At 41.3% G+C, this 12,271-nt stretch overlaps 1 protein-coding gene across 4 annotated transcripts in view; it reads right to left on the bottom strand.

The window, feature by feature from the left end:
* Positions 1-12,271, bottom strand: part of LOC129839983 (CMP-N-acetylneuraminate-beta-galactosamide-alpha-2,3-sialyltransferase 2-like) — a 60,753-nt gene that overhangs the window by 32,056 nt on the left and 16,426 nt on the right. The window contains exon 2 of one of the 4 annotated variants that reach the window (XM_055907755.1): positions 2,237-2,368. The exons of the other annotated variants lie outside the window; for them this stretch is intronic. The gene's annotated coding sequence lies outside the window, so the exon portion shown is untranslated. The remainder of the gene's footprint in view (positions 1-2,236; positions 2,369-12,271) is intronic. 4 annotated transcript variants of the gene reach the window in all.

The following is a 12,271-nucleotide window of genomic DNA, read 5'->3' as shown; positions in this document are numbered from 1 at the left end:
TTTCTATCCAAATCTACTAATTATATGTATATCCCATCTTCTGGGCCTTAGTAGCAGGCAGTTTAATTTGGGCACGCTTTTCATCCAAAATTCCAAATGCTGCCCCCTACCCTAGTGAAGTTAATGGAATCCTCTCCAAGATAATCCAGGTTGAATAAGGAATTCCCCGAGGGCAGCTGTCTAGGCCCCTTACTTTTGAATCTTTACTAATGAGATTCCACTGGCTTTGTGTAAAGCCAGTATGTCTATGTATGCAGATGACTCAACACTATACACGTCAGCTACTACAGCGAGTGAAATGACTGCAACACTAAACAAAGACCTGCAGTTAGTTTCACAATGGGTGGCAAGGAATAAATTTGTCCTAAATATTTCAGAAACTGAAAGCATTGTATTTGGGACAAATGGTTCACTAAACCTCAACTAAATCTTGTAATAAATAAGTTGTGACTAAACTGCTTGGAGTAACCCTGGATTGTAAACTGTCATGGTCAAAACATATTGATACAACAGTAGCTAAGATGGGGAGAAGACTATCAATAATAAAGCGCTGGTCTACCTTCTTAACTGCACTATCAACAAGCCAGGTCCTACAGGCTCTAGTTTTGTCGCACCTGGACTACTGTTCAGTCTTGTGGTCAGTTGAAATTGGCTCAGAACAAGGCAGCACGGCTGGCCCTTGGATGTACGCAGAGAGCAAACATTAATAATGTGCATGTCAATCTCTCCTGGCTCAAAGTAAACTGTCAAAACATGTTGATACAACAGTAGCTAAGATGCAGAGAAGTTTGTCCATAATAAAAGCGCAGCTCTGCCTTTAACACTATCAACAAGGCAGGTCCTACAGGCCCTAGTTTTGTCGCACCTGGACTACTAAGATTGTATAACTGCCTTAATTTTGCTGGACCCCAGGAAGTTGTGTGGTCAGATGCCACAAAGAGGGACCTCGGAAAATTACAATTGGCTCAGAACAGGGCACCCCGGCTTGCCGTTAAATGTACACGGAGAGCTAACATTGATGGCTCAAAGTGGAGGAGAGACGACTTCACCACTACTTGGATTTGTAAGAAGTGTTGACATGCTGAATGCACCAATGTGTCTGTTTAACCTGTCTGGCACCGGGGTTCCGCTAGCGGAACTCCTCCCACATTCCACTGAAAAGGCAGAGCGCGAAATTCAAAGAATATTTTTGAGAAATATTTAACTTTAACACATTAACAAGTCCAATACAGCAAATGAAAGATACACATCTTGTGAATCCAGTCAACATGTCAGATTTTTAAAATGTTTTACAGCGAAAACACAACATATATTTATGTTAGCTCACCACCAAATACAAAAAAGGACAGACATTTTTCACAGCACAGGTAGCATGCACAAAGCCAACCTAACTAACCAAGAACCAACCAAACTAACCAAGAAACAACTTCATCAGATGACAGTCTTATAACATGTTATACAATAAATCTATGTTTTGTTCGAAAAATGTGCATATTTGAGGTATAAATCTGTTTTACATTGCAGCTACCATCACAGCTACCGTCAGAAATAGCACCGAAGCAGCCAGAGTAATTACAGACACCAACGTCAAATACCTAAATACTCAATCTAAAACATTTCTGAAAAATCGATGGTGTACAGCAAATTAAAGACAAACATCTTGTGAATCCAGACAATATTTCCGATTTTTTAAGTGTTTTACAGCGAAAACCCAATATAGCATTATATTAGCTTACTACAATAGCCTACCACACTACCGCATTCATTCATCAAGGCACGTTAGCGATAGCAATAGGCACGTTAGCGTTAGCGAATAAACCAGCAAAAGATATCAATTTTCACTAACCTTCATAAACCTAACTCAGATGACAGTCCTATAACATCAGGTTATACATACACTTATGTTTTGTTCGAAAATTTGCATATTTAGAGCTGAAATCAGTGGTTATCCATTATGCTAACGTAGCTTCCTTTTCCCAGAATGTGCGGATATTTCTATTAGACTCTCACCTATTCTGACCAAATAGCTATTCATAAACATTACAAAAAATACATGTTGTATAGGAAATGATAGATCCATTAGTTCTTCATGCAATCGCAGTGTTAGAATTCTAAAAATATCTTCATTACGACATAAGGCTTATGTTATAGTGAGAGAGCGGCCAAAACCAGGGCGCAAAACTACTAGTATACAGTTCGACAGATATATGAAATAGCATCATAAAATGTTTCTTACTTTTGGTGATCTTCCATCAGAATGTTGGACAAGGGGTCCTTTGTCCAGAACAGTCGTTGTTTGGATTTAAAACATCGTTTTTCCCTCTTGAATTAGCAAGCACACTGGCTAAGTGGCGCGAAGCTCTCCTTTCTGAAAAAAGGCACACAACGCAACACGCCTAACGTCACGAATAAATTTCAAAAATCTAATAAAACTATATTGAAAAAACATACTTTACGACGATATTGTGACATGTATCAAATAAAATCAAAGCCGGAGATAGTAGTCGCCTATAACGACGGCTTTTCAAAAGGCAATTCCAGGTCCATCTGCGCGCTCTCCAGAAAACAGGAAATGGATGACTCGTCGTGCCAAGAGGATATATTCCACCTCAGACCAAGATAAACACTTCATTTCTTCTCTCACATCCTCTTGACATCTAGGGGAAGGTGTATGACGTGCATGTATACTCATACGTATCATGCCCATTTATAGGCAGGCCCTTGAACAGAGCATAATTTTCAGACTTTCCACTTCCTGGTCAGAAAGTGTGCTGCCAAATGAGTTCTGTTTTACTCACAGACAAAATTCAAACTGTTTTAGAAACTAGAGAGTGTTTTCTATCCAATAGTAATAATAATATGCATATTGTACGAGCAAGAATAGAGTACGAGGCCATTTAAATTGGGCACGTTTTTCCCCCAAAGTGTAAATAGCGCCCTCTATCCTCATCAGGTTAAACTACTAACACAGCTTGGACACATGCATACTCCACAAGATATGCCACCAAAGGTCTTTTCACAATCCCCAAGTCAAGAACAGACTATGGGAGGCGCACAGTACTACATACAGCCATGTCTACATGGAACTCTATTCCACATAAGGTAACTGATGCAAGCAGTAGAATCATATGTATAAAACATACACCTTATGGAACAGCGGGACTGAAGAGAAAACACACACAGGCACAGACACACATACACATAAGACACGCACTCTACACATACTTACCCCTGGATTTTGTATTGTAGATTTGTGGTACTAGAGTAGTGGCCTGAGGGAACACACTTAATGTGTTGTGAAAAGTATTATGAAATGTAACATCATGTAATGTTTTAAATTGTATACAGCATAACTACCTTAATGTTGCTGGACCCCAGGAAGAGTAGCTGCTGCCTTGGCAGGAGGCTATATTAGGTTGTAATAAATATACAGTGCATTCGGAAAGTATTCACACCTTCACTTTTTCCACATTTTGTTGTGTTACAGCCTCATTCCAAAATGTATTAAATACATTTTTTCCCTCATCAATCTACACACAATGACACGGTGAAAACAGTTTTTTAGAAATGTTTGCTAATTTATGAAAAATAAAATATCTTGGGGATATATATCTTATTAACATAACTATTCAAACCCTTTGCTATGAGACTCTAAATTGAGCCAGGTGAATTCTTTCCATTGATCATTCTTGAGATGTTTCTACAACTTGATTGGAGTCCACCGGTAGTAAATTCAATTGATTGGACATTATTTCCAAAGGCAGACACCGGTCTATATAAGCAAAAACCAAGCCATGAGGTCAAAGGAATTGTCCATAGGAACAGATCTGGGGAAGGGTAAAATGTCTGCAGCATCGAAGGTCCCCAAGACCACAGTGGCCTCCATCATTCTTAAATGGAAGTATGGAACCACCAAGACTCTTCCAAGAGCTGGCTGCCCGGCCAAACTGAGCAATTGGGGGAGAAGGGTGTTGACCAAGAACCCTATGGTTACTCTGACAGAGCTCAAGATGTGGAGATGGTTGTCCTCCTGGAAGTTTTCCCATCTCTGCAACACTCCACCAATCAAGCCTTTATGGTAGAGTGGTCAGACGGAAGCCATTCCTCAGTAAAAGACACATGACAGCCAGCTTGGATTTTTTCCAAAGGCACCTAAAGGACTCTCAGACCATGAGAAACCAGATTCAATGGTCTGATGAAACCAAGATTGAACTCTTTGGCCTGAATGCCAAGTGGTCACGTCTGGAGGAAACCAGGCACCGCTCATCACCTGGCCAGTACCATCCCTAGCCTGGTGGTGAAGCATGGTGGTGGCAGCATCATGCTGTAGGGATGTTTTTCAGTGGCAGGGACTGGGAGACTAGTCAGAATCGAGGGAAAGATGAATGGAGCAAAGTACAGAGAGATTCTTGATGAAAACCTGCTCCAGAGCGCTCAGGACCTCAGACTGGGGCAAAGGTTCATCTTCCAACAGGACTACCTTAAGCATACACCCAAGACAACGCAGGAATGGCTTCGGGACAATTGTCTGTATGCCCTTGAGTGGCCCAGCCAGAGCCCGGACTTGAACCCGAACATCTCTGGAGAGACCTGAAAATAGCTGTGTAGTGACCCTCCCCATCCATCCTGCGAGCATCTGCAGAAAAGAATGGGAGAAACTCCTCAAATACAGGTGTGCCAAGATTGTAGCGTCATACCCAAGAAGACTTGAGGCTGTAATCGCTGCCAAATGTGCTTCAACAAAGTACTGAGTAAAGGATCTGAAAACTTATGTAAATGTGACATTTCAGTTCAGTATTTAAATCAATTAGAAAAAAAATCAAAAAAACTGTTTTTACTTTGTCATTATGGGGTGTTGTGTGAAGATTGATGAGGGGAAAAAACTATTTAAATAATTTTAGAATAAGGCTGTAACATGACAACATTTTGAAAAAGTGAAGGGTTCTGAAAACTTTCCGAATGCACTGTATTATTGCACTGTGCAATGTATTATTTTTATTACTACAAATAGAAGATTATCACTTCTCACAATGTTGCTTGTTTAGTAAAGTTAGATTAAAGCTGGATCACAATTGATTAGTATTTTACATAACTGAATATAATAGCATATACTGTAGCATTGTATACCTATAATATGTTACAACAAAAACACCTCAGTCATTTCCTATCTGAAGGTGTCAATGTTATCCTCATGCAGCCAAAACTGAACAGCGGGCATCAATAGGCAGGATAAATGCTTTGATTGGGGGAAAAAAATAGGTCTACAATGAACTGATATTATAGCCTACAGTAGGCTACTAAATATAATTTCCAGTGGCACACTGACTCACCTAATGATGAAGACATAGGCTACTACTCACGGTGATTGCCGATAGGCTATTGCCAAGACGAGCTACTTAGACAAACAGTGCTGCTGTTTGGAAAAAAATTGGGAGTTGAGAAGAAAGAATTCTATTGGTTCTACAGACAGATTAGTATTCTCTTTCCAGCAGTAGGCATTTGCTTTCCAAACTCTACGTTTTCCCACGATTGTATTTTGTATTTTGAAATTTGAAAAAGGCAAACAGACAGCCACAACCAACCATAGAAATATAATCTATAGATAGCAGTTCCCATTCAAGTGCACCCATTAGTTTAACACTCAAATTGGCAGGGTAAGAGGTTCCAAAATCTTTCTATGGACTATATGTCTATGGCCACAATGCAACAAGCTGTATATTTGGCGCGCATACTGCCCAAATTGCAGCCTCCCCGACTGTAGGCAACCGGTAAATGAGGGATACAGTGTTTGTTGTGTGGGGTGCATTTTCCTCCCATACCATAACCTCACCGCCACTATGGGGCAATCTGTTCAAACATTAACATAAGCAAACCCCTCACCCACACAACACCATACACACTGTCTGCCATCTGCCCGGTACAGTTGAAATCTGGATTCATCCATGAAGAGCACACTTTTCCAGCATACCATTGGCCATCGAAGGTGAGCATTTTACCCACTGAAGTTCGTTACGTTGCCAAACTGAAGTCAGGTCAAGACCCTGGTGAAGATGACGAGCATGCAGATGAGCTTCCCTGAGACGGTTTCTGACAGTTTGTGCAAAAATTATTCGGTTGTGCAAACCCAAACTCATCAGCTGTCTGGGTGGCTGGTCTCAGACGATCCCGCAGGTGAAGAAGCCTGGCGTGGTTACACCTGGGCTGCGTTTGTGAGCCCGGTTGGACGTAATGCTAAATTCTCTAAAACGCATTGGAGGTAGTTTAAAAGCTCTGGTGGACATTCCTGCAGTCAGCATGCCAACTGCACGCTCACTCAAAACTTGAGACATCTGTGGCATTGTGGTCTGTGACAAAACTGCACATTTTAGAGTGGCCTTTTATTGTCCCCAGCACAAGGTGCATCTGTGTAATGATAATGCTGTAATTTGTGCACAAAATTTAAGAGAAGCACATTTATTTTTGCATATGGAACATTTCTGGGATATTTTCCTTTGGCTTATGAAACATGGGACTTTACACTTTACATGTTGCGTTTATATTTTTGTTCAGTATACTATTAAGGAGATTTTCCCCTACTTTTGTCCAGGTTGGCCCACAACCTTCTGGACCCTATAAAAATTCCTGCATTGCCTTGTAATGCTTACAGGACAAATAAGAGTTTCTAAACGGCATATCTAAGGCACTGGCCTGTCCAAGAAGTGGGGGTAAATGGTAGACATGTTCTCTGCTATCCACTTAGTTTTAATTATTATTTTGGGTATAAGAGAGGGTCACTTGTTTTTATTCAAGCGTTCAGGGAGCATTTAGGTCAAATATATTTAGCTGAAGGGAGGGCCATCCATTTCATTTCAGAAAAGGTCCGATATTCTCCATGTAACCCATAATATAAAAAACATTCACTCCCTTATATTTTCAGTTATTTGTTAGTCAACTTGTCTATAATAAGACACATGCAGCTTCTCTTCCATTATACTCTGAGTGTACAAAACATTAAGGACACCTGCACTTTCCATGACACACAGACCAGGTGAATCCAGGTGAAAGTTATGATCCCATATTTATGTCACCTGTTAAATCCACTTCAATCCGTGTAGACAGGTTAAAGGGGGACAGATTTAAGTGCCTTTGAACAGGGTATGGTAGTAGGTGCCAGGTGCAACGGTTTGTGACAAGACCTGCAACGCTGTTGGGTTTTTCACGCTCAACAGTTTCCTGTGTGTATCAAGAATGGTCCATCACCCAAAGGACACCTAGCAAACTTGACACAACTGTGGGAAGCATTGGAGTCAATATGGGCCAGCATCCCATACACTCAGTGTATGTTGTCCTAGAAGACTAAAACCCTTGCTCACCTGAATGTCATACATTGATAGAATGAATGCTTCAATCTAGTTAACATCTGTAAAGTTACTCAATTAATAGACACCAATCTATATAAACATGTGCATAGTGTTTGTGGGCCCTACATGCATTGCATGGAAGACATTAGAACCATTACAATTAAATTAACGTTCTTTTTCAGCAGGGGCTGCATGATTCAGCTTAGCACACTTGGCAAACAACAGCCGGCAGAGCACAACAAATTGCGTTAGTAGCATATTGTACCCAGTCAACACTCTGGTCTCCGGCCTATTCCGTTTGAGACTTGGGGGACTCTGATTTGGGGTGCTTCTTGTGGGCCAAGTCTGGCAGAATCCTATTACTCCGGGATCCGGCTAATGGTACTCAGGCCGAGGTCACTTCAGGTAATATCAGATTCACTTTTCAGGAGTAGGGACATTTTACGTTTTTATTCGGCAGGTGATGAAATACCAATAAAAAAAACTACGAATTTTGATATTTCACCTCCAAGTCAGATTTTGCTAGGTAATTAAAAGCCATAATTTGTGACAGTCTCTGCAGTCATATAGCTATCAGAGATGGTCCCTAATTTAGAGAATCTCCAAATCTATGCTTTTACTACAGGCTATGGCAATGTTTTCTGTAGTTGCAGTCCACCACAATTGAAAAGTGCACATTCACTTCGATTACATTTGTTCTAGGCTATCAGCCTGTAAAATAATAATGCACAATAATACAGGATTCCCTTACAAAACTTCACTGCTGTTAAAATGCAGTAAAACTGCAATACAATTAAATAATGGTTGTTTAATTAATGATACCTGGTAAGTTGCTCTGTGTGTTGGCTTCCAATGACCATCTTTTGTTGATGTTAATTTCTCTGTTTATTGTCTTGCACATTTTCTTCTGTTCCACTGAATGAAATGTTGATGTTCTATTATGTCCAACTACATTTGTTTTCAGAATTTTTTTAATTACACGTAGGCCTTTAATTTCAATATCATACTAAAATCCACCAGAATTTACAGAATCCTATTTTTATTCCATTTATTTCCATCAATAATTAGTACAAAATTATTGCACCCGAATTTGACCCTGAGAATATGACAATTATACTCTCCCTTAAAGATTTTAATGAATTAACAATGCGTGCAGTAATTATATTTTACATTCAGTAGCTAAATAGGGAGGTAGGCATATCAGTTCCAGCTAAAACTTGTATTGGAATCGGTTCCTCGCACAACAATAGTTCTTTGCTTGCAAGCAGCCTGCTTTCATCAACATTCCATACAGCATGTCGGGACAAAGCAGCTAGTAAGCTACACAACACTGCTGGGAAACAACACAGGTTCTTGAAATGTATGTTGTTGTGTTTTTATAGATTTGACTGCTAAATGGTAGTTAGTCCCTGTTCACCAGCATTCTTGTTTTCTTTTTGTAAGTAAAGTGCCAGTTTGTTGGGGAGATGAGCATCAAGAAAAGTTTTTCTAGCTGGCTAATTTTAGCTAGCTAACGTTAGCTCTCTGGCAACGTTAGCTCTCTGCCTTCATGGACTTGGTAAATTTTAATTTAATTGATTTCACCTTTATTTAACCAGGTAGGCTAGTTGAGAACAAGTTCTCATTTACAACTGTGACCTGGCCAATATAAAGCATAGCAGTGTGAACAGACAACAACACAGAGTTACACATGGAGTAAACAATAAACAAGTCAATAACACAGTAGGGGGAAAAAATGAGTCTATATACATTGTGTGCAAAAGGCATGAGGAGGTAGGCAATAAATAGGCCATAGGAGCGAATAAGTACAATTTAGCAGATTAACACTGGAGTGATAAATCATCAGATGATCATGTGCAAGTAGAGATACTGGTGTGCAAAAGAGCAGAAAAGTAAATAAATAAAAACAGTAAGGGGATGAGGTAGGTAAATTGGGTGGGCTGTTTACAGATGGACTATGTACAGCTGCAGCGATCGGTTAGCTGCTCAGATAGCAGATGTTTAAAGTTGGTGAGGGAAATAAAAGTCTCCAACTTCAGCGATTTTTGCAATTCATTCCAGTCACAGGCAGCAGAGAACTGGAAGGAAAGGCGGTCAAATGAGGTGTTGGCTTTTTGGGATGATCAGTGAGATATACCTGCTGGAGCACGTGTTGTACCTGTTGTAGCTAGCTAGCTAACTTATTGACATTTTGATCTGTTAAGTTAATGACAGTAAATGTGTGTGTTTCTCTCTTTCTGTGTGTGTGTGTGAGAGAGAGGGATGATCATAACTTCTAGAAAAGATTGTGACCATGTCAACATTGTGTCATGCTAGCTACTGTATGTGTGTGAGAGAGATGGTTAATGAATACACATACACTACCGTTCAAAAGTTTGGGGTCACTTAGAAATTTTCTTGTTTTCCATGAAAACATACATGAAATTAGTTTAAAAATGAATAGGAAATATAGTCAAGATGTTGACAAAGTTATAAATAATGATTTTTAATTAAATAAGTGTCCTTCAAACTTTGCTTTCGTCAAAGAATCCTCCATTTGCAGCATTTACAGCCATGCAGACCTTTGGCATTCTAGTTATCAATTTGTTGAGGTAATCTGAAGAGATTTCACCCCATGCTTCCTGAAGCACCTACCACAAGTTGGATTGGCTTGATGGGCACTTCTTACGTACCATACTGTCAAGCTGCTCCCACAACAGCTCAATAGGGTTTAGATCCGGTGACTGTGCTGACCACTCCATTATAGACAGAATACCAGCTGACTGCTTCTTCCCTAAATTGTTTTTGCATAGTTTGGAGCTGTGCTTCAAAAGGTTTTACTGCTAACCTACAAAGCATTACATGGGCTTGCTCCTACCCATCTTTCTGATTTGGTCCTGCCGTACATACCTACACGTACACTATGATCACAAGACGCAGGCCTCCTAATTGTCCCTAGAATTTCTAAGCAAACAGCTGGAGGCAGGGCTTTCTCCTATAGAGCTCCATTTTTATGGAATGGTCTGCCTACCCATGTGAGAGACGCAGACTCGGTCTCAACCCTTAAGTCTATACTGAAGACTCATCTCTTCAGTAGGTCATATGATTGAGTGTAGTCTGGCCCAGGAGTGTGAAGGTGAACGGAAAGGCTCTGGAGCAACGAACCGCCCTTGCTGTCTCTGCCTGGCCGGTTCCCCTCTCTCCACTGGGATTCTCTGCCTCTAACTCTATTACAGGGGCTGAGTCACTTGCTTACTGGTGCCTTTCCATGCCGTCCCTAGGAGGGATGCGTCACTTGAGTGGGTTGAGTTACTGACGTGATCTTTCTGTCTGGGTTGACGCCCCCCCTTGGGTTGTGCCGTGGCGGAGATCTTTGTGGGCTATACTCGGCCTTGTCTCAGGATGGTAAGTTGGTGGATGAAGATATCCCTCTCGTGGTGTGGGGGCTGTGCTTTGGAAAAGTGGGTGGGGTTATATCCTGTCTGTTTGGCCCTGTCCGGGGGTATCATCGGATGGGGCCAGTGTCTCCTGACCCCTCCTGTCTCAGCCTCCAGTATTTATGTTGCAGTAGTTTATGTGTCGGGGGCTAGGGTCAGTCTGTTATATCTGGAGTACTTCTCCTGTCTTATCCGGTGTCCTGTGTGAATTTAAGTATGCTCTCTAATTCTCTCTTTCCTTCTCTCTCTCCGAGGACCTGAGCCCTAGGACATTGCCTCAGGACTACCTGGCATGATGACTCCTTCCTGTCCCCAGTCCACCTGGCCGTGCTGCTGCTCCAGTTTCAACTGTTCTGCCTGCGGCTATGGAACCCTGACCTGTTCACCGGACGTGCTACCCGTCCCAGACCTGCTGTTTTCAACTCTCTAGAGACAGCAGGAGCGGTAGAGATACTCTTAATGATCGGCTATGTAAAGCCAACTGACATTTACTCCTGAGGTTCTGACTTGTTGCACCCTCGACAACTACTGTGATTATTATTATTTGACCATGTTGGTCATTTAAGAACATTTGAACATCTTGGCCATGTTCTGTTATAATCTCCACCCGGCACAGCCAGAAGAGGACTGGACACCCCTCATAGCCTGGTTCCGCTCTAGGTTTCTTCCTAGGTTTTGGCCTTTCTAGGGAGTTTTTCCGAGCCCCCGTGCTTCTACACCTGCATTGCTTGTTGTTTGGAGTTTTAGGCTGGGTTTCTGTACAGCACTTTGTGATATCAGCTGATGTAAGAAGGGCTTCATAAATAAGTTTGATTTGGGTCATTGTCCTATTGCTGAAGGAAATTGGCTCCAATTAAGCACCTTCCACAGGGTATGGCATGGCGATTCAAAATGGAGTGATAGCCTTCCTTCTTCAGATCCCTTTTACCCTGTACAAATATCCCACTTTACCACCACCAACGCACCCCCAGACCATCACACCATGCTTGACAGATGGCGTACTCCTCCAGTATCTTTAAAAAAAATTCTGCGTCTCACGAATGTTCTTCTTTGTGATCCGAACACCTCAAACTTAGATTCGTCTGTCCATAACACTTTTTTCCAATCTTCCTCTGTCTGTTCTTTTGCCCATCTTAATCTTTTCTTTTTATTGGCCAGTCTGATATATGGCTTTTTCTTTGCAACTCTGCCTAGAAGGCCAGGATCCCGGAGTCACCTCTTTACTGTTAATGTACTACTGGTGTCTACTGGTGTTTTGCATGTACTGTTTAATGAAGCTCAGTTGTGCACCGGTGCCACCCACTCCTCGTTCTATTCTGGTTAGTGCCAGTTTGCGCTGTTCTGTGAAGGGAGTAGTACACAGTATTGTACGAGATTTTCAGTTTCTTGGCAATTTCTCACATGGAATAGCCTTCATTTCTCTGAACAAGAATAGACTGACGAGTTTCAGAAGGTCTTTGTTTCTGTCAATTTTGAGCCTGTAATCAAACCCACAAATGCTGATGCTCCAGATAC

Source organism: Salvelinus fontinalis, chromosome 3, assembly GCF_029448725.1.
Source record: "Salvelinus fontinalis isolate EN_2023a chromosome 3, ASM2944872v1, whole genome shotgun sequence".
Taxonomy (NCBI): domain Eukaryota; kingdom Metazoa; phylum Chordata; class Actinopteri; order Salmoniformes; family Salmonidae; genus Salvelinus; species Salvelinus fontinalis.
This window is presented reverse-complemented; position numbering and strand designations above follow the sequence as displayed.